The 23,827-nt window shown below is 42.4% G+C and overlaps 1 protein-coding gene across 2 annotated transcripts in view; it reads left to right on the top strand.

Moving 5' to 3' along the window:
• Positions 1-23,827, top strand: part of LOC306763476 (DENN domain-containing protein 2A) — a 45,898-nt gene that overhangs the window by 3,508 nt on the left and 18,563 nt on the right. The gene's annotated exons all lie outside the window — the stretch shown is intronic.

Genomic DNA, 23,827 nt, shown 5'->3' with positions numbered 1-23,827 from the left:
TGTCCAGCCCTCTTGTCTCTCAGGAACTAGCTTTTGACAGGCACTCTGCAGGGCACCCTTCAACTCAAAGACGCCCCCCCCCTCCTACTGCTGTCCCAGAGCTGTGGTTGTTGCTAGAGAGACATTCCCTGAAAGAATGCGGCCTATGGTTGTGGTCAAAGAATTCCTCTTGTTTCCAAGGGGGTTGTGTGTGATGTTGTGAGATGACCATGGGTTTTGTCATGATCAAAAACACTCCTAACCTCTTGACAAGCACACATATACACAGATACAAGAGTAATGCATACCATCTTAGACAATCATAAGCCTCTCTCAGAGTCAAACCAGCACACATACATGCAAGCATGAATAATGCATACCTTCACACTGCATGCTGAAGTCATTTCTCCAGCTGGCAGCTGGCCATAGATTTTTCAATATGTACACTCACAACTCTGACAAACACACACATGTCCCATTTTTTCAGCCTGTTGCTTGCAAGCTGTTGTGCTGTCTGGAATTTTCATTTAGTCAGAGAGGTATTCAAAAGGAAATTAGACTACGGCTAGAGGCAAAATGATTGTTTCTGGCTCCTATTGGGATGCATAAAGGAAAATTGCAAAGTTTTTAAACTTGGGTACTATATCCCTCTTTGACTCTTTTTTTTTGCCAGTGACTGGCTCAGTCTTTTATGGCCAAAGTTAATCATCTTCAGAATAAGATGGAACCAACTTTAGGCAAATTTACTCTTTGCTGTAGTTGTTGAACTTTGTTGGTCTAGCTTTACGATGTTTATTAGAGTCAAATTATGAAGTATCCCAGGACATATAGTTGTAACTTTTTTCCTTTATTAAAAGCTATGTGTTTTATTGAGGATGAATTCTGCTGCTAAAACTTAGCTCCTTCTACTTAATGATAAATGATAATATACATTTTAAAATGAATGTTTTCAGTTGCTCACCAACTTACCAGACTTGATTCCCTTTTTTTTTTCTTCTGGCCATTCTTAGCAGTCTGAGTGGTGCAGACATGCAGAGACATATCATAGGTTAGAAACTCAGAGGGGACTCCAGTGGTACTTAAAACGTTATGGTGGTTACGGGTTTTCTAACTTGTCTGTCAAAGTATATTCACTTGTAATGAACTGAATTTCAGCTTTGTATATGGAAATTCATTCAAAGTCTTTTCAAACTATTTTCAACTGAGGATTTCCCTTCTACCAAGGACAGGACAGGACGGTTTGGTTCAGTAAACCCTGATCTCTATTGGAATTTATTCAGCCATTACCCTAACCTGATGGGTGGGGTGTGAGCCTGGCAATAGATGCATCAGCTATGTAATAGCATGATGCCTTGGCAGCACAACACCTTCCTAGATTTATTGCAAAGAAGGATGTGAGGCAGAACCAAAGGAGGAGAATGTCTGATATCCAGAAGTCTGTGTTCTTTCTTCTTACATGGGGCTTTAAGGAATAAAGATCCATGATATATTTATCAATGGGGCTGTTCCCACTTTGATGTTAATACTGAATCACTCTGAAAGTCACAATTCTTTCAGTCAATAGATTGCAAGGTTTCAAGCTCTACCCCTCTAGGGGGTTAGATCAGTAAGACTGGGACCCCAACACAAGGGTCCCAAACAAGTTGGATGGTTTAGGTCAAATATTCTGTGCCCTTTGCAGTTTTTACCAGTGGTATGCACAAAACTGTGTTCCATCCCCTTCAGTTCTTAGTCAAACCCCTTGGTGGAAGGGTTTTGACAAATGGTGTAATCTCTAAGATTACATGACCTGTCTATACTCACTTGCTTTGTACACTGTACCAACTTTCAAGAAAACTTGGATGAGTGAAATTATATAAAGTCAGCATCCTGGTATTTAAATTGGTCACCGAATCACCACTGATGAAGATATGTCCAGAAAAGGCTATTTTGTGGTTTACCTCAATTTGAATTGCTTATAGTAGCAAAAACATTTAATTTAATGCAGATAAAAACCTGCTTGGAACACAAATTCATTACCAAACTTCTTTTTTTAAATTACATCGATAAAACTAGAAAATAATTTAAAAAAATATAATTAAACATATGTTTTTTATTTATTTATTTTAATTGTTTTTAATATATATACAACTGTTTTATTCTACTTACAGTATGTCTGTATAAAGCACTTTGACCAACTGTGCTGTTTGTAAAGTGCTATATCAATAAAGTGGAGCAAATAAGGTTTAATTAACCAGTATTTTGGTTCACCTTGACCTAACAGGATACATCTCTGTCCTGCTATATTAACTGAGACTAAAGAACAAAATAAATCTTTTGCTGGAGAAAGTGTTGGAAGAGGAGAGTCAGATGACACGAAGAGTCATCACTTGAAACCAGTGTTGATGAAAAGCATCCAAAGCCCATCTGTCAGCTGGCTTTGTGGTGCTTTGCACTTTATGCCCACTGGCAGTGTGTAGCTTATCCCCAAACACACATACTCCACAACATATACAAACATGCAGAAAAAAACAGGCAAAGTCAAACAAACAAAAAGAGATATTTACTAGAGCATGCAAGGATGCATGAATACATACCCAAATCCATGAACGGTAGTACATGTGCTGTGTGTTTGTAATATCTGCAATAAAAGCAGTCACAAAGAAAGCTTTGGGCTTGACTCGTTTCTCCTTTCTTGTCTTTTCTTAGTCTGCCTCACAGACATGGCTGACAATGAGAAGAATGTTGTTTACCTGTCAATTTAAGGATCCACTCTATAATGACAATTAAAACTATGCTGTACCCAGAGGTTTATCCAAGTTTAAGAACTTAATGAGTAGATACACCAGACACCCTGCAGACACAGAAGACTTTTGGTTATACCAAATCATATCTAAACACCGTCTTGTTGAGCTCCAGAGTAGAGGAAGTAGTAGTTTTCTTTTAAAAGGGTGGTGAGGCAACTTTAGAGTATAGTAGTGTGTAGGTCGAAATGTCTAACTTTTAACAGTTTTAACAGTTAATTATTTTTATTGGTTCACCATAGCTTCTTTTAGTTTCACTGAGTTTGTCATATGCTGGCTTTATTGGTCCAGGCTCGCAATAAGTCAGTCAAGGGGGTGTGCGGAGGTCAAAAGTGTCAGCTCTGACTCTGGAGTTTACACTCCGGAAGAGCACTTTCCCAAGCTCTCGCCTCGTTCATCTCCCCCGAGGGCTGGCGGCTAAATTATGAAAATCTGTTTCTGTGCAGGCATGTAGAGGAGCAGGGGAACAAGGATGGGATGGGGGGAGCTTTTGTGGGAATTCTCATGTGGAACCCTTAAAATATGAAACAGGGGAAAAAACAGGAAGGAGAAGGAGAGGAGAGGATTTTGTCTTTGGAGCTCAGCTAAGAGTCTGTGGCTTGGAGGAGAAATTTGATCTGGGGCCCAGAGGATAATGTTAGCGTGCAGAAGAAGCCAGGTTATTGTTGAAAGGACGTGTAGGTCCACTCACTACTGCACAGATTGAGACAGTTTTAGAGAGGAGAGGTTTCACAGTGGTTCAAAGATCACACATTGTCATGCAGAACCCCATAGCTGAAGATTCTACTATGTTTGATGTTATGTGCAGATTGTAAATGTCTTAAGTGTAAACCTTGACAGTCTGATGTTTAATGGCTTCGTGAGAAAGAATACAGCCATGGCTACAAGAAGCAGAAGGTTTTTGTTGCCTGTTGGCTGCCATATTACTTGAAGATGCTCAGAAATTACCTTATGAATTGATAATAATGACTACCTGACATACAGTGAGGCTCGTTTGTAGCAGGAGATGCAGCTTCTTTGGTTTGACTTTCACTCCTATAATCAACTATGATAAATAATCCCATTGCTCAAGGTGCATCTAGACCAAGGTTGGCTATAATATTGCAGAAGGGCCCTGTGGTCTTACTTCTCAAGCCTTGGTGAAACATTAGAATATGGTTGGAACTAGCAGCTTTTAAACTATGTAATATATTTAAAGCTAATAACTTGAAGATGTAGGGCAGAAGAAAAATGCTGATCAGAAGGAAGTTTCTTGCCGTGACTGTTATGTGGGAAGGATGACCGCTGGCAAATGAAATGCACGAGCTGACCAGGATGTTAGGAATGAGGTTTTAAATGTCTCAATGAGGAAAGGCTGAAGGAACATCATCTCTCACAGACACTGCAGACAGACTGGCAAGAGTAAGGGATAAGGGATCCCAGTGTTTATTAGTACAGGACTGAATAATCAAGGACTCTTTATTGTGAAGAAAAAGTCTGCACCTGATTGTTGGTGGTGTTAGTGGTGTGCGAGGTAGCCCACAACCCATTAATACCCATTAAAGTGATTTTTTTTGTCTGCAATAGGACAAGGTCAGCTTGGTCCTGTCTCAAGAAGCTCCAGTTGCAAGGGCAAAAATGTAACTGGTTGGACAAGCTAATTTTCTAACTTTTTATCGAGTCGCAAGAGTGAAGGTAACTGTTGTTCTTGACATGGTCATGTATGTCAGAAATTTGTGTCTTCACAGCATGTACAGCAATTGAAGAACTCTCCAGAAGCGTATTGCATTTACTTAAAAAAAAAGAAGCTGTTTTTTTTAATTAACGACATTTTTTTTTAAGTTTTTTTTTTTTTCAAATTAACGCTGTTGTATTTTCTATGCCCGTTTGTATTATTAACAGGCTTGATCCAGAGTAGGTCCAGCATGTCCCATTTGTTTAGTTTAATTCACTTTTACTTTTGTTACACACTTGAACACAAACGACTCCTAAGCGTGCATGAGCGAAGAAACGCCACATCCACTTTATTTCTGCAACACAAACAACACGCATTTCAACAGATGGCTGTACGTAATGAACTATGTGGCTTACAGAGCACTTCCTTGTCTCAGTCTCAAGGACCACATTCATTCCGACAAAATTTTGTACACTTTTAAACTACTGTTCTGGCAGACATGGTGGTTACACCTATGATGTTCTGCTGAACTCTAAAACAGGTAAAGCACTAAGTTCACATTTTGCTTTCCACTCACAACTTTATCATTTTCTCATTACTTTTGCTTACCTGTAACACAAACAACACACATTTCAACCGGTGGCTGTACATAATCAACTACGTGACTCACAGAGCACTTCCTTGTTTCAGTCTCAAGGACCCCCTAGGCCACCCAAGGTGCCTGTGTAAATTGCTCATATTAAAATGGCCGCCAAGAACATCCGTAGTAATTATAAGTGTATCTTTTGTTTATCAGAAACTACTAAACAAATCAAGTTAAACCCACATTAGAAAGAGCAATCACAATCAAGCATGTTTTCTGCAAAAGAAAAAGGAGGGGGGGGTTAAATGTTCTTAGCCCAGTTGTCTGTCCAATAGCCCTGTGGGTCTCCACACTTTGTTTTGGGATTGAGACATTGGGAAATTGCTTAGTCTTTAAGTTATGTTGATGGGATCATTATTAGTTTGTCCAATTTGCGAAGGACTTTGCGCTTGTTCAGACGTAAAACCCCACATGATATTATGAATGTGGCCATGTTTCTTTAAAATCAGTTAGGTAGATAGGGTATACTCCACGGATATAAGCTGATGCAGATACAAAATGCATTCAGGCAGGCTATGTGGTGACACAGGAGACAATCAGAAAATTGAAAAAAAAACCAAACAAAAAAAAACTAGATCTCTGCGGAGTGCAGCTGAGACACCGGAACTGACTACGGCAACTTATGTATCAAAACCCAGGCCCGAACTTTATTTGGCACATGGATTCTTACGAAAAAACTCAAACCATATGGAATCTGCATCAATGGATTTTCACAAATGGTGTTCTTTTTCTAACTTCGCTCGGTGTTTCACTATGGGAATCGCTTATGCGTGACCAACTATAGAAGCTCCAGTGACACCACGTCTGTCTGTGACAGACAGGCTGAGCCGTACCCAGGGCTCCGCCCCCACATACAGATACGGCCAACCAACCCCCTCCTACTCATTCTCGCTTTCTTCCCGTGTGGAACTACAGCGAAGCTCCCTCAGCGCGGTCGGACTAGCTTGGTCTACTGTTGAACTGTTCGCAGGCGTCCCGTCAAGGAGCACGTCGCCGAACGCAGTTCCTGGCTCTGGTCTGCAACCATGTTGAGTAAGACGTTAGTTTCACGGTCGTCGGATAGGCAACTGCGTAAAGCAAGCTGCGTCCAACCGTCTTTAACAAGCGGCCTACTGACTCTCGTGTGACTCGGGCTAACGCGTCAAGGTGAGAGTGTTGTTGGTCTGACATTAACTTGTTAGCAAGACAGTCTGCTTCAGCTAACGTGTCACGGCGAGCTGACTCGGACATTAAGCTGTAAGCTCGGAAATAACCATCTGACTGGCGCTCACAAACAGACTAATGTGTTACGACGAGCCTGTTTCTTCCCCGCATTCCTGCTATTGCTACGGCTGCCACCCCCACCAAAGGGTCAGAACCGAAAACTAAGGAGGTTGCATCCCACCTGTGCCCTGCGTCATGCGGGGCCTCCATCTAGGGCAGGGACCCTCATCCGATGTACATAGTTTGCATGGACATTAAAGACGCCCAGAACTCGCTAGCTAACCCGCAGGAATGCTCCCACTGCTCCGCCATGCCCGAAAAGATCCTTGAAAGGATACTGAGGGTGGCAGTAGCAAACAACCAGGACCCCTCTCTTGCCGGGACCACAGCTGTGGCTCCAGGTGACATCCATCGGCCACGAGCCACCACGAGCTGGGCGGACATGATGGAAGAGGAGTCTCCGGTCATGCCCCCACTTTTCGAGGGAATTCTCGACGATGGAGGGCTCGACCCGGTTAACGAGGAAGCAGAGTGCGATGCTAACTCTGACCTAACTCTGAACGACAGGGAGGAAGAGGAGGATGACTCCACCTTCCCAGCCCAGCCTTCACGGCCAGCCAGCGGGGCAGAAATGCCCCCTGCAGCAGATAGCAGTTTATACAATGTATGTAAACGTGCATCTGCGAGGCTCGGAATCCCATGGCCCGCAGCTCAGGATGCTGAAGGGACAGAACGGGACCTGTATGATGGCAAGAGACTTCCACCAGCCCTGCCACCAGCCAGCAGTTCCTGCTTGCATGAAGGAAATGAGCCGTTACTGGTCAAGCCCTTACAAGAGCAAGCTTCCCACCAAAGGCTGCTCTAAGCTGGAAGTGCAAAGTATGGTTGAGCTGGGGTTGACTGAGCCCCCAGCAGTGGAGCCTTCAGTGGCTAATCACCTTCATCCAAACCGCAAGTCACTCTCAGCATCCTCAAGTGTCTCTCTCCCCAGTAAGATGGATCGCCTCACAGCATCCATTTATCAGAGGATGTACAAGTATGCTGCACAGTCAGTGTGCTCCCTCAACGCAGTCATGCTGCTGTCTGCATATCAGGCTGAGATCCTTGAGGAGATGGGCCATCAACTTGACTAGGCAACTTGACACCTAATCCAGTTCTGTGGGATGAAATTTGTGTGGTAAATTATCTCATCCTCCGCTCCTCCAGGGGAGCAGTCCAGGGCTCTGGTCGGGTTATGGGACTAGCAGTCTCTGGTGAAAGGGCCCTGTGGTTAAACCTGTTGGGCCTGGGTGATTCCCAAAAAGCTGAGGTCATGGATGATCCAACCAAAGGGCTTTTTGGACCAGCTTTGGAGAAAATGAGGGAGACAAGCACCTGCAAAAAAGAGGAGGATGAACCTTTCAACCTCTGTCTCCCACGTAAGCCAAACCCTCTTCCCCCACAGGCTCCCAGGCCTGGCTTTGCAGCTGCAGCAGCAGAGGGCACCGGAGTGGGGTGAAAACACAGAGGCATGGAGGTGGGCAATCAAACCCACCTCACAAAGCTGAGAACCCAAGACCATGGGGTAAACATTCCTTCGCTGCAGTCGCAGCGAGAAACCGCCTGTCCCACCCCAGGGAGGGGAAGAAGAAGCGGGTCGACCTAACACCCCAGTGTTCACTGTCCCCCCCCCCTCCTTGGAAGAAAAGAAAACTGACCGAGGATGGACTCGGCCCAGTTCTTCAATGTTCAGTGGCTCCTGTGGTTACCAGTTCATCAGGAGCCCTTTTTCAGTCTCCACAGCAGAGAGCAGAGACTCAGATTCAGGTGAAAAACAGTTCAGATCTTCATGCCTGCAAAAACACTTTGTCAGTGTCACCAAGCACGACACAGTGTCCCAGTTCAGTTTGTTCCAGACAGGGGGCGACAAACAAAATAAAGCGTGCATTTCTGCAGCCAGGCATGTTGCCAAGGGCAGAATGCCCCCCACAAAAATGAAAAACAAAATAAGAGAAAACGGCAGTTGGTCCCTGTTGTCGCCAACAGAGGGCGCTCCAGCCCTTCGCAACAGGACTGACAGGATCGCCAGCGTGATGTCACAAGAGTGCGACACTTTGGCTGCCCGGGCAGAGAAGTGGCACGCATGCGCAGTACATCCCTGGGTCAGGGGGACTATTTGCCAGGGATACAGACTTCAATTCGCAATCAAACCACCCAGATTCAATGGTGTGTTAGCATCAGCGACCAGCGGCGATTCAGCTCACGTCCTACAGGACGAAATAGCTGCTCTGCTGAACAAAAGAGCGGTCAGAGTAGTCCCAGATAAAGAAAGTCGTCAGGGTTTCTACTCTCTGTATTTCCCCATCCCGAAAAAGGACGGGAGATCGCTCCGACCTATTTTAGATCTACGTGTGTTAAACAGACACTTAAGAAAGTATATGTTCAGAATGTTGACACACAAAACACTGTGCCGCTCTATCCGAGATTGGTTTGTGCCAATCGATCTCTCAGATGCGTATTTCCACATCGCCATATATCCTCCACACAGAAAGTTTGTCAGGTTTGCTTATCAGGGCACAGCCTACGAGTTTCAAGCCATGCCGTTCGGGCTGTCATTAGCCCCCATCAGCAAGTGTGTGGATGCAGCACTGGCTCCACTGAGTAACAGCGGCATCAGGATCTTCTCCTACGTAGACGACTACCTGGTCTGCTCCCAGTCACAGACACAGGCGATCAGGGATTCCAAGGCTGTGATAAGTCATTTAATTGATCTCGGTTTCAAATTAAACTGGGAAAAGAGCCGTCTAATTCCGGCTCAGTGTACGGAATATTTGGGGCTCAAAATAAACTCCATCTCATATCGGGTCACTCTTTCAGAGGAGCGGATTGCGTCTTTCACCCAGTACATGACTCGCTTTCGGCTGGGGAAAGTCGTGACGTTCAGACTTTGCCTGCGTCTGCTCGATCTAATGGCATCGGTCATTTCGGTGGTACAGCTCGGGCTTTTGATGATGAGAGATTTTCAGCGGTGGGTCGCGTCTTTGCGGATGTGCACCCGTCGTCATCTCCGCCGTGGTGTGAAGATCACACCGGCGTGTATGGCTGCTCTTTTGCCATGGAAAGAGCCAACGACTCTCACTGCGGGAGTGCCGCTCGGCGCTGTGTCGTCCAGGGTTACCCTGACAATGGACGCTTCCTTGAAAGGTTGGGGCGCAACCATGATGGGCAGAGTGGTGAATGGCGTTTGGTCACAGAAGATGACCCGCCTTCACATAAATATGTTGGAGCTACAGGCAGTATTCCTGGCTCTGAGACACTTTCTACCCCACCTGGAGGGCTGTCATGTCCTGGTGAAGACGGACAACTCCCCGGTGGTAGCCTACATAAACCGTCAGGGTGGGACCCGCTCACTACACCTGCACAAGCTGGCCAGGAAGATCATAGTGTGGTGCAGCTCCAGACTTCTGTCCATTCGAGCAACTCACGTACCAGGAGTCTTGAACAGAGGTGCAGATTTATTGTAGAGGGGGAACCCCCTGTACGGGGAATGGAGACTCCATCCTCAAGTGGTGGAGCAGATTTGGCAGAGGTACGGCCGAGCCGCCATAGATCTCTTCGCCTCATGGGAAAACACCCACCGCCCACTGTTTTTTTCCCTATCCGAGCCAGACGCTAGGGATGGATGCTTTAGCCCACCCATGGCCAAACGTGCTGCTGTATGCATTCCCACCTCTCAGCCTGATCCCCCCCACCTTAACCAGAGTGAGGGAGCAGGGTCTGGCACTGATCCTGGTGGCTCCCTGGTGGCCATCCAAACCCTGGATAGCAGAGATAATTCAAATGCTAACTGCGGAACCATGGTCTCTCCCCATCCGCAGCGACCTTTTGTCTCAGGCAGGGGGAGAGATTTACCACCCTCACCCAGACCGGGTTGCGCTCTGGGCCTGGCCCCTGAAAGGTGGATTTTAAATGCTACTGGTCTCTCTCCAGGAGTAATTGATACTATCCAAAATGCACGTGCCGCCTCTACGCGCTCTCTTTACAGCTTCAAATGGCGAGTGTTTGAGAAGTGGTGTGAAGAACGGCAACATGTACCGTTCCAGTGTTCTGTTGCAGATTGCAGCCCAATCCGGCTTTTGTGCCAAAGGTTATGGAACCATTATACAGGTGCTCTTCGGTGGAACTACAGGCATTCCATCCTCCTCCATTAGCCTCGGTGGAGGAGCAGAGGCTAAACACATTGTGCCCTGTGTGAGCACTAAGGGTTTATGTGAACAGAACTGCTTGCTTCAGGAGGTCTGACCAGCTGTTTGTTTCCTGGGTCACTTCCCACAAGGGCAAACCTGTGTCTCGTCAAAGGTTATCATACTGGATCACTGAGGCTATACGTCTATCTTACAGATGTAAAGGGGCGCAGCCACCCACAGGGATAAGGGCTCATTCTACCAGGAGCATGGCCACATCATGGGCTTTGTTTAAAGGGGTGTCTATTCAAGACATCTGTGCTGCCGCTAGTTAGGCCACACCACACACATTTGTGCGGTTTTACAGGCTGGATGTTGCTCAGCCGTCTCTGACTCACGCGGTACTGGAAGTCGGGAGTTAGGTCTGACTTTTACCTGTCAGTAGCTATTCCTCGCGCTTTGGCATTGTTCATGCAATCCAGGAGTGGGCTATATCTCCCATAGTAAAACACCGAGCAAAGTTAGAAAAAGAACATTGGGTTGCTTAACGTAAACCCTGGTTCTCTGATAACAGAGTGAGGTGTTTCACCTTCTCATCCCTTCTTGCACGGACACGGAAAGAAACCTGTCCAGAATGAGTAGGAGGGGGTTGGTTGGCCGTAAAGCGCCAGTCGGATGGTTATTTCCGAGCTTACCGCTTTATGTCCGAGTCAGCTCGCCGTGACACATTAGCTGAAGCAGACAGTCTTGCTAACAAGTTAATGTCAGACCAACAACACTCTCACCTTGACGCGTTAGCCCGAGTCACACGAGAGTCAGTAGGCCGCTTGTTAAAGACAGTTGGACGCAGCTTGCTTTACGTGGTTACCTATACGACGACCGTGCAACTAACGTCTTACTCAACATGGTTGCAGACCAGAGCCAGGAACTGCGTTCGGCGACGTGCTCCTTGAGGGGACGCCTGCGAACAGTTCAACAGTAGACCAAGCTAGTCCGACCGCGCTGAGGGAGCTTCGCTGTAGTTCCACACGGGAAGAAAGCGAGAATGAGTAGGAGGGGGTTGGTTGGCCGTATCTGTATGTGGGGGCGGAGCCCTGGGTACGGCTCAGCCTGTCTGTCACAGACAGACGTGGTGTCACTGGAGCTTCTATAGTTGGTCACGCATAAGCGATTCCCATAGTGAAACACCGAGCGAAGTTAGAAAAAGAACACCATTTGTGAAAATCCATTGATGCAGATTCCATATGGTTTGAGTTTTTTCGTAAGAATCCATGTGCCAAATAAAGTTCGGGCCTGGGTTTTGATACATAAGTTGCCGTAGTCAGTTCCGGTGTCTCAGCTGCACTCCCCAGAGATCTAGTTTTTTTTTTTTTTTTTTTTTTTTTTTTTTCAATTTCCTGATTGTCTCCTGTGTCACCACATAGCCTGCCTGAATGCATTTTATATCTGCATCAGCTTATATCCGTGGAGTATACCCTATCTACCTAACTGATTTTAAAGAAACATGGCCACATTCATAATATCTTGTTGGGTTTTACGTCTGAACAAGCGCAAAGTCCTTCGCAAATTGGACAAACTAATAATGATCCCATCAACATAACTTAAAGACTAAGCAATTTCCCAATGTCTCAATCCCAAAACAAAGTGTGGAGACCCACAGGGCTATTGGACAGACATCTGGGCTAAGAACATTTAACCCCCCCCCCCCCCTCCTTTTTTTTTTTTGCAGAAAACATGCTTAATTGTGATTGCTCTTTCTAATGTGGTTTTAACTTGCTTTGTTTAGTAGTTTCTGATAAACAAAAGATACACTTATAATTACTACGGATGTTCTTGGAGGCCATTTTAATATGAGCAATTTACATATCTCCCATAGTGAAACACTGAGCGAAGTTAGAAAAAGAACATTGGATTACTTAACGTAAACCCTGGTTCTTTGATAACAGAGTGAGGTGTTCCACCTTCTCATCCCTTCTTGCACGGACACGGAAGGAAACCTGTCCAGAATGAGTAGGAGGGGGTTGGAGCTTCCATAGTTGGTCACACATAAGCAATTCCCATAGTGAAACACCTCACTCTGTTATCAAAGAACCAGGGTTTACGTTAAGTAACCCAACGATTTGGCTACATGCATATAGCACCAACAGTGATCCAAGGGTCTTTGCTGGTTACTCTATTGATGATGTATGAACTAACATTATTACTTACATGGTTTTAATATCCAGAAAGAACTGCAGGGCATTGCTCAAGTTTAGAATATTCATAGGATTCGCCCGTGCAAAAATACAGTGTCTCCAGGAGGACATCCAGTGATGATGTCTACCTTTCCAGAACTATTCGGTGCCAGGGAATACCTCAAAGAAGTATCCCATGAAATGACACAGGCTTGCAAAGAAAAATGCCTTCAGAGGGGACCATATCGCTGTGATGATACCAGTTTTCACATCTGCTGTATGGCAGAAAACAGCCTTCATCCACCCACCTCATCTGAGGAGGCCATGGAACTTTACAAATTCTTGTGTGTCAACATACAAGCTCATATTTAGTTGTCACAAGCTATTCTACAGGATGAGATCATAACTGTACAATCTGCATCGGTCCAGAAAAAGGCTTGAAGGTATAATTCATTATTTTAGTTGTAAATTACCTTAATTTACCTGTATTTGGGTTTCTCTTGTATGTCAATGTGAATATGAGTCTTGTATTGAAAAAGAGATCATTTCCGCATATGGTAATTACATACAGTATATCTGGATGGACAAAAATAATTTTATCCTTTTTTAAACAGCAGCAGTACATTACAATAAATTATAACTAGGCATAATGTTGTTATGGCCTAAACTGGTCCAGATCTGCTTTCAATTTTTCATCAAGATTTTGTATTGATCCTGTAAAAACCAGCTGACAGGTAGGGATTATAAACTCTGGTTGTCAAGGGCCTGTGTTTCATCATGCTTATGCTTATCTATGAGTAAAGTATGCCTTAGTTTGGGCTCCCTTAGTAAAAATTTCACTCTTTAAATCAGGTAAATGACCTCTTGTCATCTTGGAATATGTTCATGCAACAAGGAAAAAGAAATGAATCTAAAGACCTAGTCTTTAATTGTAAATGGACCGTCAACAGACCTCATGCCTTGGACACACAACGTTGCTCAATCTAAATCTGACTAAATGAGGCAAATCTTGCTCTTTTTCTGAGTTAGTTTAATTGGCAGCATATATCCATAAAATATTTGTGGTTATTAAATAATCAGCTAACTTTGTCGTATTATGTCAAATAAATGCACACTAAGTTTGAACAGAGTGACTTATAGCACAAGGGAAAAATAAGCACACTCCTCAAAATATCCTGTTACAAGTAGCCTCTGCCAGAACTGATTCAACAAACATGAAAGATGGGGATGAATTCTTCAAAATTTTACATTGAATATACAACCAACGGAAGCTTTCTTTTAATGCCCAAAATGTATCAGTGTTAAACTGAAACAAATGATGTTCAAATGCACATGTACGTTTCAAATGAAAGTTTTGAAATAGTTTATTGAGAAAAGAAAGAACTTTAGTAAACGGCTTAATTTTTCTAACTTCTGCATGAACTGTTCAAAAAGTGGTCAGCAAACTGCAGGGTTAATCCAATATATTCAGGTATTTGCATGTGATTGCATTAATAATGTATAACTAGAATTTAAGTTATTGTTAAATAATGATGAAAACAAAAAAACTCCAAGATATACAAAAGACATTTAGACAATGACACTGGGTAATCAAAACAAGCAACAATGTGCATTTTAATGTACATTTTAAAGAGCAACTAACAATCTCCACCAAACTGCATTAACAGTTCAATTCAAAATCACAAACCCAAATGCCAAAATCAATATTTTGGGTGGTGTTCTTAGTGCAACAACATAATGCTCATGAGGTGGTAGTTAATTTGTGTTTATATCCAAAAACTCAAAATCTTTGTGTAAATTAAAATCACGTGGTTCTCGTCATTCACCACTGAGGTACTCATATTCCCTACATGTGCTGTTCCATACTTACACAGGAACTCCAACCTACACAGGCTGCATAGATGGAATGGGTTGTTTCTACAATGTTCATGGTATATGTGTTACTGGACAGGACAGCTTCCATTTCAACTCTGTTCTGAGTTCTGGAAAGCAGGTCTGCAGTTTGGCAACACGTATGTGCGATTGGCTGGCCTGCCAGTCCTTCCAAAGTGGTGAACATGATTTGGATTTTTTTGATGCAAATGACATCACACCCAGTCAGAAATCTCAACAGCTTCCACAGTCCCATTTCATCCAGTCCTCGTATGTACTGATGAAAAAATCGTTAACTCTGGTTCTCTGCTGGAGAGCATGGAGAGGCTGTAAATTATTTCAACACTTTTTGTGTTGTTGGTTTGAGGTCCTCATACATCTTCTCTATATCCAGTACATTGGAGAATATCTGCTTGAGAGTTGGTCCTGTAACTTGTGCAATCTTGTCTAGTGCATATTTTGGTTGCTGGATAATCTGCTTGTGAGCTATTTGGAGAAGCCCAGCTTTCATGTTTTCTTTAGTTGGTATTGTTCATACTCTTATGCGATCCATACGATCAAGAAGCTCGTCTTCATCACCCACAACACCATTCTGCAAAGCAGCTGACAAGAGGCCGCGCTCAGAATGACTGAGATACATCATCAAGGACTCAAAATGTAAATCAGATGAGACAGTTCACCAAATGTTATTGCTACTATAAAGACTTGAGCCACTCGAGAAGGAAAACATCCGTGATCCTTCAATCCCTTAACCAGTATCCTTCCAACAGATTTCCATTCTTCCTGCTGCCATCTGGGAGATGGTGATGGGACCTGTACATCAGCACCTTCTGCAGCACAGTCTAGAAATTCTGTCCAGTAGGCTGCATTCACATCTCTGGACATGCCATCAGCATCTGCACCAATTTCATCAATAAAACATAAATAAGTAAATATATAACATAAATAGATATGTGTTCCCTCTTTAATTCAATTAGTATCTGCATACACATATTACAAGTTGGGAAGGAGGGAGGAAAAAAAAACTAAAGATAATTCCATCAAACTTGAACAAATAGGGCTGTAATTAACAGTACAATATTTTCTTTCAAAAGTCAAACTTTAATTGCATGTATGCTGTAAGATATAGAGTAACATGATTAGTTGCAGGACTAACCACTAAAAGGTCCACTAGCCCGAGGCTGGGCTGCTCTTAGTAGCTGCGTTGGAATATCCAGATTACTCACTAATCCTTCATTCACAACATAGTACTGCCCTATGGTACATAGCACGCTACATGGTGCACTTTTTGGCGATTAGTTTCCTTGCCGGATATCATGTGACCAACAGCTGTTACAATGGCAACAGCAACGTGCGTAAATATATCATTCCAAATCCAGTCACTTGTGTGAAAATATTTTCACAAGAATAAAATACAAGACAAATGTATATTTATTTCTTTGTGTTGTATTTTATTCTTTCCTTGTTGTCTGTTCCATTTTTGTTGAAATGTATTTATTCAATTTGTTACCCTCCTTGCGCTGTTTCGAACTCCTGACCGCAATGCATTGTGGTCTATTTTGAGCCATATTGTGACCACCGATGCTCACTACTTTTGTAGTCATTTTGAGTGTACTACTTTTTTCCCTCTGGACATTCGAACACACTTGGGAAATGGCGTGGCCACTGTATGGAGTACTATGTCAGGGTTAGGGTGGACATTCGGACATCCTGTGTAAGGAATTCGGATGCAGCCAGTATGCGCAAGCATATTATTGTTTCGTAAGGGAACTTTGTATGCCTCCATTCTGTATTGAGCATTTCGTACAAAAAAAGATTTCAATAAAGATACATATACTGTTACACCCATAAACCTATGTTGTCTGTGGTTACACCTCTTATACAGCACCACTTGAAATTCAAGCATACCATTTTAGCGTGACAGTATCAACTTACTGACTTACCGGTCGAGAGATATAGACGTTGCAGGTGTGCTAATGCCCCTTGAAACCCACAACCACCATCACTATGTTAGCTTACAAACATTAGCTAACAATCAAAATCATGCTCAGAACTTAACCGACTCTCCTAACTTCACAGCTGAGCTCTACCATAAAAATAGAAAGGCTCCTAAAATATATATAAGTATATATATGGATATATATAAAGTGTTATTCGCATACCTTGAACTTGTTATATGTCGACTGGATACATCCTGCACTACACACGGCATGGAAGCCTTTTTTTTATTTAAACTTAAGTTTTTCTCTTTTCTTTGTAAAACTTTTCTTGTTAATTCAGAAAAACAGATTTTTTTAAACTTACTTAGTTAATTCAGAAAAACTGATTTTTTTTTTTTTTTTTTAAGTGAATGGAATCGTTAATAGATGTAAACTTCTGTTATATCAATATGGACTTTTCTCTCATTTCATTGAGGCACTGCCATTAGCAATATAAAAGTAGTCAATCAACACATTCTTTGGCCAAGAATGCAGCATTGTGAGGCATTAAACAATGCAGTGGTGTCTCCTCTGTAAATGTGAAATATGTGGAATTTTGTTTCTGACACAGGCAGTTCGATGGAGTAATTTAGGCTAAAGTGAGAACTGTTCAAACTAAGGCTTGGAAGCAGTTGGCAAGGCTCAAGTCTTTGGAGCCAGCAGGGTAATTAGGAGCAGACTTGGGATGAGTCAGGAGCTCTGCTGGATGGGACCTCTGTCTGTAGGAAGGAGGGGCTGACATGTCCATGGGAGGGAGTTGGACAACAGACTCTGCACCTCTGTGGAGGAAAAGAAAGAAGACACCCTCTCCCAGATGGAGGAAATATGAGATTTGTTCTCTCAGCCTCCAAGAAAAGGATCTTCATCACTCTTTTTTTTCTCTCTCTTCTCATTGGGAGGATTTTTTTCCTCTCTCTCTCTCTGTTAGCAAAACTTCTCTTCACTTCATTTAATTAGCAAAGGAATTTAACCCTACCTTGGTCACAAGAAAATTGTTTTGATGATTACTTTTTTATTCAACTTTCCACAAGGTTAGCAAATGCTCAACAAGAAATACTCTCTTTTTTTTTTTTTTTGTCATGTTCAATTCCTATGAGACCAACAGCTTTGAATATTTTCCCTCAGGATTATTTATTTAAAAAAAAAAACGAAAAAAAAAAACCTTGTCACAAAAAGAGTTAGATCTTTGACACATTATCAGCCAGGAAGTTACAAGATTTGCAGTCGACAGAATGTGGAATGGGGGCCAAACACACTCTAAATACAAAGGAGGCCTTCTCCATTAGATGCTTGTGGTTTAACTATTCAAGAGTGGTCATTTTTTAAGCTTGACAGACTGAACAAGTAGAAAAAACCTGAAGAAAGATTTTGCTGTGTGTGAACTTTTGTTCCGTTTACTGCCATTTTAACCGTATTAGTCAGAACTCACATTCATCAGCAACAACCTCAGGCTCTTCATATGTAAAGAAGAAAAGCACAATAACTTAATTTTAGAAAATAGTTACCAGTATATTAATCATAAGGAAATGAATAAATGGATTGATATTGTCTTCCTGGGTTGCACTGTGAGGAAGCAAATGTAGCTTCCATTGTTATTGCAATCCATCCAAGTTACAGGTTGGTGAAATATATCCTAGGTGCCATGGAGCAATATATAAATAAATTGTGAACAACTCACAAGTACATCAGAGGGCTAATTCAAAGGCAGACAGCTTTGCATGAATCATCATGCATGACCTATAAGACATGCATATTGGCTGAAAAGGTCAGAGAAAAACTCTGCAGATTCTAATACAGAAATACCCCAAATGCCAATAGGCATATTTCTTGCTGTGAAGGGATAGTGTTTACCATTTTTTAAAATAGATTTAATGAGGTAATACTTTAGCGCATTGTACCAGCTTCCAGTGGGACAAGCTGTAAACACCCAGGCCGTTAGGAGTCTCTGTTGTAAATGACAACCACAATGACAAGAAATGCTTTATGTGTGGTAATAGAAATACAACAATGGATACTTGTGCTATATTTAGAATGGCTCGATAAGCAAAAAAAGCTGGCAGGGAGAAATTAATTGTTTGTAGGATCTCCCTTCAGTTCCTGTCTGGCTCTGTGGCTAACCCAGTTTCAGTGGTGTCTCACATCCATCCTCCTCTTACAATGGAGGTTGAGAGGAGGGGGGTCAAGGGATATAACAAAGTGGATAAGAATGACTCTCAATGGTGTTTTGACAATGGTGCAAAGAGATAGCTTTAACACGTACTACGTGTGTGACTGTATTCAACTTCCAGGCTTTTAAGACATGCACTGTGTGATGGCATCATGCATGGGAATATTCCTACAAAGGCATGAGCATGCATGCAGTCACAGAGTTGGCCTGTTTGGCTCAAGTCCAAAACCCTGCTATGAAATCAGCTTGGGAAAACAACAGGGGCCCTGAGAGGGACACAAAGACGGAATAAAAAAGAAGCAACTGTGGAGCCTTTATAAAATTCTAGTCCTCTTTTCATACATTCTTTCCTTCACCATCAAACTTTTCCTTCCAGATTCTTCTGGAACCAGGATTACCCTTTCCAAAGGCTACAGATCGCACACTGCATGAAAATTACCATGTAAAAGTCAAACTCAGCACTTTATATTAGACGCATCGGACGTGATAAACCTAACATACTTTAACCAGACCACCAAGATGAACAGTCTACCTTCCAAACCTTCCCTTTGCTGATGCTAATGAAAGAAAAAGAATGAAAAGAGGAAAAAAAAAGACTGAAGGACGAGTAAAAAAGAACAGCCAAGTTTGCCATTCCACAAGAAGTTGGCTAGATGCAGCAGTGTGTGCTTAATTGATTGCAGACAAGCCTTTGGCAAAAAGTTATTGTAAACCGCAATTTTTAAGGCACAGGGTCCTCAGTGTGTCTTGGCATAGAAAGAAACACAAAAAATTAATGATCTTTTCCTCCTCACTTTGATAAAATCCACATTTTGAACTGAAACTTTCTCTTTTTCTCTTTGAGTTTTTTTCTTCAACAAATTCCACTCATAAAGATATCAAGGGGTTGCTATTTGGTGGCTTTGTTTATTTAGTAACTTCACGCCATAATAACAGTGAAATGCAGTGGGCGCTCGGAGTGACTTTGCCCTTTTTAGGTATTTGTAAATGACAGGAAGAAAAAAAAGGGAGCAGTATAGGGGAGAACAAGCTGGGGATAGTGATGATGTAATGGCGTTAGCTGTTCCTGCACAGTTGGACCTAGGGATGAGGGGGGTAGGATGAAATCTTTATGAGATCCAGCTGTAGGAAAGAAGCAGGCAAGCAGCCCCTCAGAGCTCAGAGCACTATAACAGCAGCCAGCCCATAGATTGCTGACAGCAGCCTGAAGTCCTGAAAAAGATGAATATGAAACATCAACAGCATCGGCTGCATTCCAGGGGATAAAGCTGATTCAACATCAACAGCAAAACTTCGTCACATTGTCACCAAACATTACCACTTCATAATATTTGGATGAGACAGTAAACTTACGCCTGATAGCATAGGTCAACTGGTGTAGTATGAAGACCAGCTTATTGTGGCAAATCTGGTTTATGTGTTTTGTGTACATCACAATGTGAATTGGTAAATCAGATTCCACAACTTACCATTGTGGATTCAACATTATGCGAGTTCAGCATGAAAAAACCCAGTTACAGTGAGTGCTCTCAGTGACAGGTTTATGTGTATATCTAGTATTTGGAGTACTTTTGATTTTGTAAAAACACAGTGCATGAGTATTTAAGTCCAAATGACCTTTTTTTGCGAGGAGAACTGAAGGCCTGAAATGTGGGCAAAGAAAATAAAGGATCACTGGAAAAGCTAGTAATTATTTCAATGTACATAACTTTCTGAACTCATCAAAATGCACATGTACCTCTTTAACCCTGTAACTCTTCAGTTTGTTTTAATTACAGGAAAGGCCGTCTGTTCTGCAGTTTTCTTTCATTTTCTGACATTTCTTGACATTCTTACAAGGATATTCCCTTCAGACGGCAACTGGCAAGGTGTGTCAGAGTAATAAAGCAAGCAGGATTTATACAACTGTTTCAGGTTTGATGGTTAGAAATGACTGAAACACCATGAAACTTTCCAGGAGAGACTGTCTGAGAATGTTTTCCCTTCTCTCCATATTTAATCAATTATCTCCTCCTGCCAGTCATAGGAAAAAAAAGTATCAACACTGTAACTAACATGGTGAAATACAAGAAACTTCTTTCTTTTTTTTTATCAGTAGTTTAGTTTCTAGTCAGAAATTGAGCCATATGCTATATCAGAAATATTGTCCACTAGTGGAAATGTAAAGTTCTTGGTCATGTTCAGTATATAAACAGGTTAGATTTCCTTTCGTCATTTTGCACTTTGCTTAAAGTGAAACTATTATGTGCATTTCAGGCTAATTTATTTTTATTACCAGATATTTTTATTACTAATTTATTTTTAGACCAGAAGGGCTGGGATTGATCAAGTTATTGTCACAAATCGCTTTATTTACTTCAGACCGACCTCCTCCTCTCTACCACTGCACTACATCGGGAGCGTGCACCGCAACTGCTTTCGCCATCACTGTAATCGCTCATAAACAGAAGGATTAGGCTAATATGAACTCAATAAAAAAACAAAATACAATATCAACACATAGCATGCAGCCCTACATGTTGGAACCTGAATCAGACCCCGAAAACAAAGTGGATAACAGCAACCCACAGCAACGAATGCAGCAGGATGTCTCTCTTTGGTAAACTCACCAGCCATCGTTGGAAATAACTTTATCCGACGTTTTCCACCCGCCTGATGCATTTGTACATGCCCTTGTTAACCAGTAGAAGGTAACCAATCACCGAACCTTATCCCCCGGGACGTCACAAGGATTTCCAAGTAGAAAAAACTCTCTAAAACGATGCGTTTTTCGTCGCCATGGAAACCAAATGGAGAGAGTGCTGGAACTCAAACTCAAACATGCGTTTAGGTGATAAAAACAGTGCTGTTCACATGTCTGATGAGGATTCAACACTGTAACACTGTAGAAAGCTCAGAAAACTCTAAATACCATAATAGGACCCCTTTAACATTTTGTGAATAGGTGGTTGAAGCGTATCTATGAGGTCAACTTTGTGATGGCAACATTAGGTTCAGAGAGTCAGATGTACCTTATATTTAGTGGCATGCAGATTGAAACCAGCTAAATACCTCAACATCAGTGTCCCCATGCCAATTGTTAAAAAATGAATAAAATGAACACTGCAAAGCCAAAATGTCTGTTTTAGAGATTGTAATAGGTTTTCTTGCCTCTGGACTACTCAGGAAACAAGGCTGCATTAACATAGCTGTGGACAAGGAAAAATGAAGAAGTCAATACAAATAAAAATGATGAATAAAGTGTTACATTGCTGCCTACAGATGGCCTCAATGTCCCACATGTCAAGTTTAAGCTGAAATGATCGCTCATACAGTAATGGTGAGTGTATGTTTGTATAAATCTGCTTGTATTCTGTAACCCAGTGTCCATCCATTGATAAAAATCTCCCTTGAGTTTGTTATGCAACTGATGCTTGTCTGTGATGCCTTCCCTCTGACCCCAGCTGCTGTTATCTGCATCTAGTAAAACCTTTTATAGTAACTGTAACTTTTTGCTGTTGAGTGAGCGTCCAACCTTTGTCATGCCATGCCAGAACTGGAAGTTATACTTCTTGGATTTTTGTGTAATTTCCAAAACTCAAATAATAAATATGCCAAGCTAGAATAGGCAAGAAAATCAAAAGGTGATTCACTAAAATAAAGACTTTTTTTAAATGAAGTTACCTTATTATTTATTTATGCAATTATTTTTTTAATTTCTTTTTCTTTTTAACTTAAAATGTGGTATGCACAGTCATCTTTGAACAGAAAACAGAAGAAAAAGATTAGAAATTCATATCCGTTTCAAGAAACATCTATTGCTGTCTTCTCCACCCAGAAATCATCCACCCTGCTGCTTAACAATACAATGTCCATTTCCTCTTCTGCGGTGTGTGCAGCTTGTCACACCTCAAAAGATAGCGTTTAGAGGGGGTGGGGCAGGTGAGGTCTTTTAGGTTGCTGTTTCCCGTGATGTTTTTATTGGCCTCAGCAGATGGCTTCCCTCGGCCTCCGCATTGTCACGGTGGCCATCTTGAGCCAGGGGTCAGTTTTAACAATAGCTGCCAACAGCTGGAGGGGACAAAAGCCATTGCTTCCTCAAAAAACACTGTTTCCTCAGTAACTGAACACTGAAAAACAAACAATGTTGTCAAATTTACTGCTTTTGCAAGATGTAAATACACTGCTGCTAGTCCAGTTCAACTGAGAAGCGCTGACTGATTTCAAGTATGAGATATGATTCAGCCCAGTAAGTCAAAATTGTGTGAATTTACCAAATGTCCTTTTCAGGCTCTCAAATCTCCACAAAAGACATTTTCTGTTTGGCTTAAGGGCTCAAAACAATGAAGTGGGACAGCCTCAAAGCGAGCACTGCATTCACAATGCAGCATTTTACTTAAATTACTTCAAGCCACATCCACTTTCTTATCGACTTTTGACAAGCCCTGTCTTTCCACACCTCCCATCTCTTTGTGTGCATCTCCCATCTCTCCTTTCTCCTCCTAAAATGCCTTGCCCACAACTTTAAAATGGTAAAACTTGGAGAGTCTATTCATTCTTTACAAGCCCCCATCCCTCCACCTCACTACCTCTTGCCCACTTCCAATTGCATGCATGATTTCTGTTCTTAATTTCTGTTTAAAGTTTTTAGTAAGAAGAAAAGTAATAGGGAGAGGGAAAGAAAAAAAAAACTTGGTTGATGTTTCTCCTCAAACATGTGACCCCTGCTCAGCTCACAGCTGAAAATAATTTTGGCCTACAAGGCAGTCAGTGGCCGAAGCAAACCTTCCTTCTCCTTCATTCTCTTCTTCTTTTTCTTTTTCTTCTTCTTCTTCTTATTTTTTTTTTTTTTGGGGGGGGGGCGACCTTGTACCAATGGTATGTGTGTGTGTGTGTCTGTGTGGGTGTGCGTGTGCGTGCATCCCCAGTGGGGGGTTGGTGGGGGGGGGGGGGGGGGGGGTGGCGGCTGTTTGAGTTAAGCTGTTTTAATGTCTTTTTTTTCCACATGATTAAATACCCACCTACCATTAAGGACACCAATTTATGGAATTTGGTTAAATACATTCTCAACATAGTTTGGGGTTGGAGTAAAGAAGGTGTCGGACTTAGCTCATGCAGGTTTATAGGAAGGGGGAAGATGGGCCATGCACTGCTGTTCAATGGCCTGCGAGTACCCTCAGATATCTCGGCACATCTGGTAGAAGTCACACATACAATCCACGTGCTGGACT

This window comes from Telmatherina bonti, assembly GCF_933228915.1.
Source record: "Telmatherina bonti genome assembly, chromosome: 2".
Taxonomy (NCBI): Eukaryota; Metazoa; Chordata; class Actinopteri; order Atheriniformes; family Telmatherinidae; genus Telmatherina; species Telmatherina bonti.
Note: the sequence above shows the minus strand (reverse complement) of the source record. Positions and strands in the feature narration are given on the sequence as shown.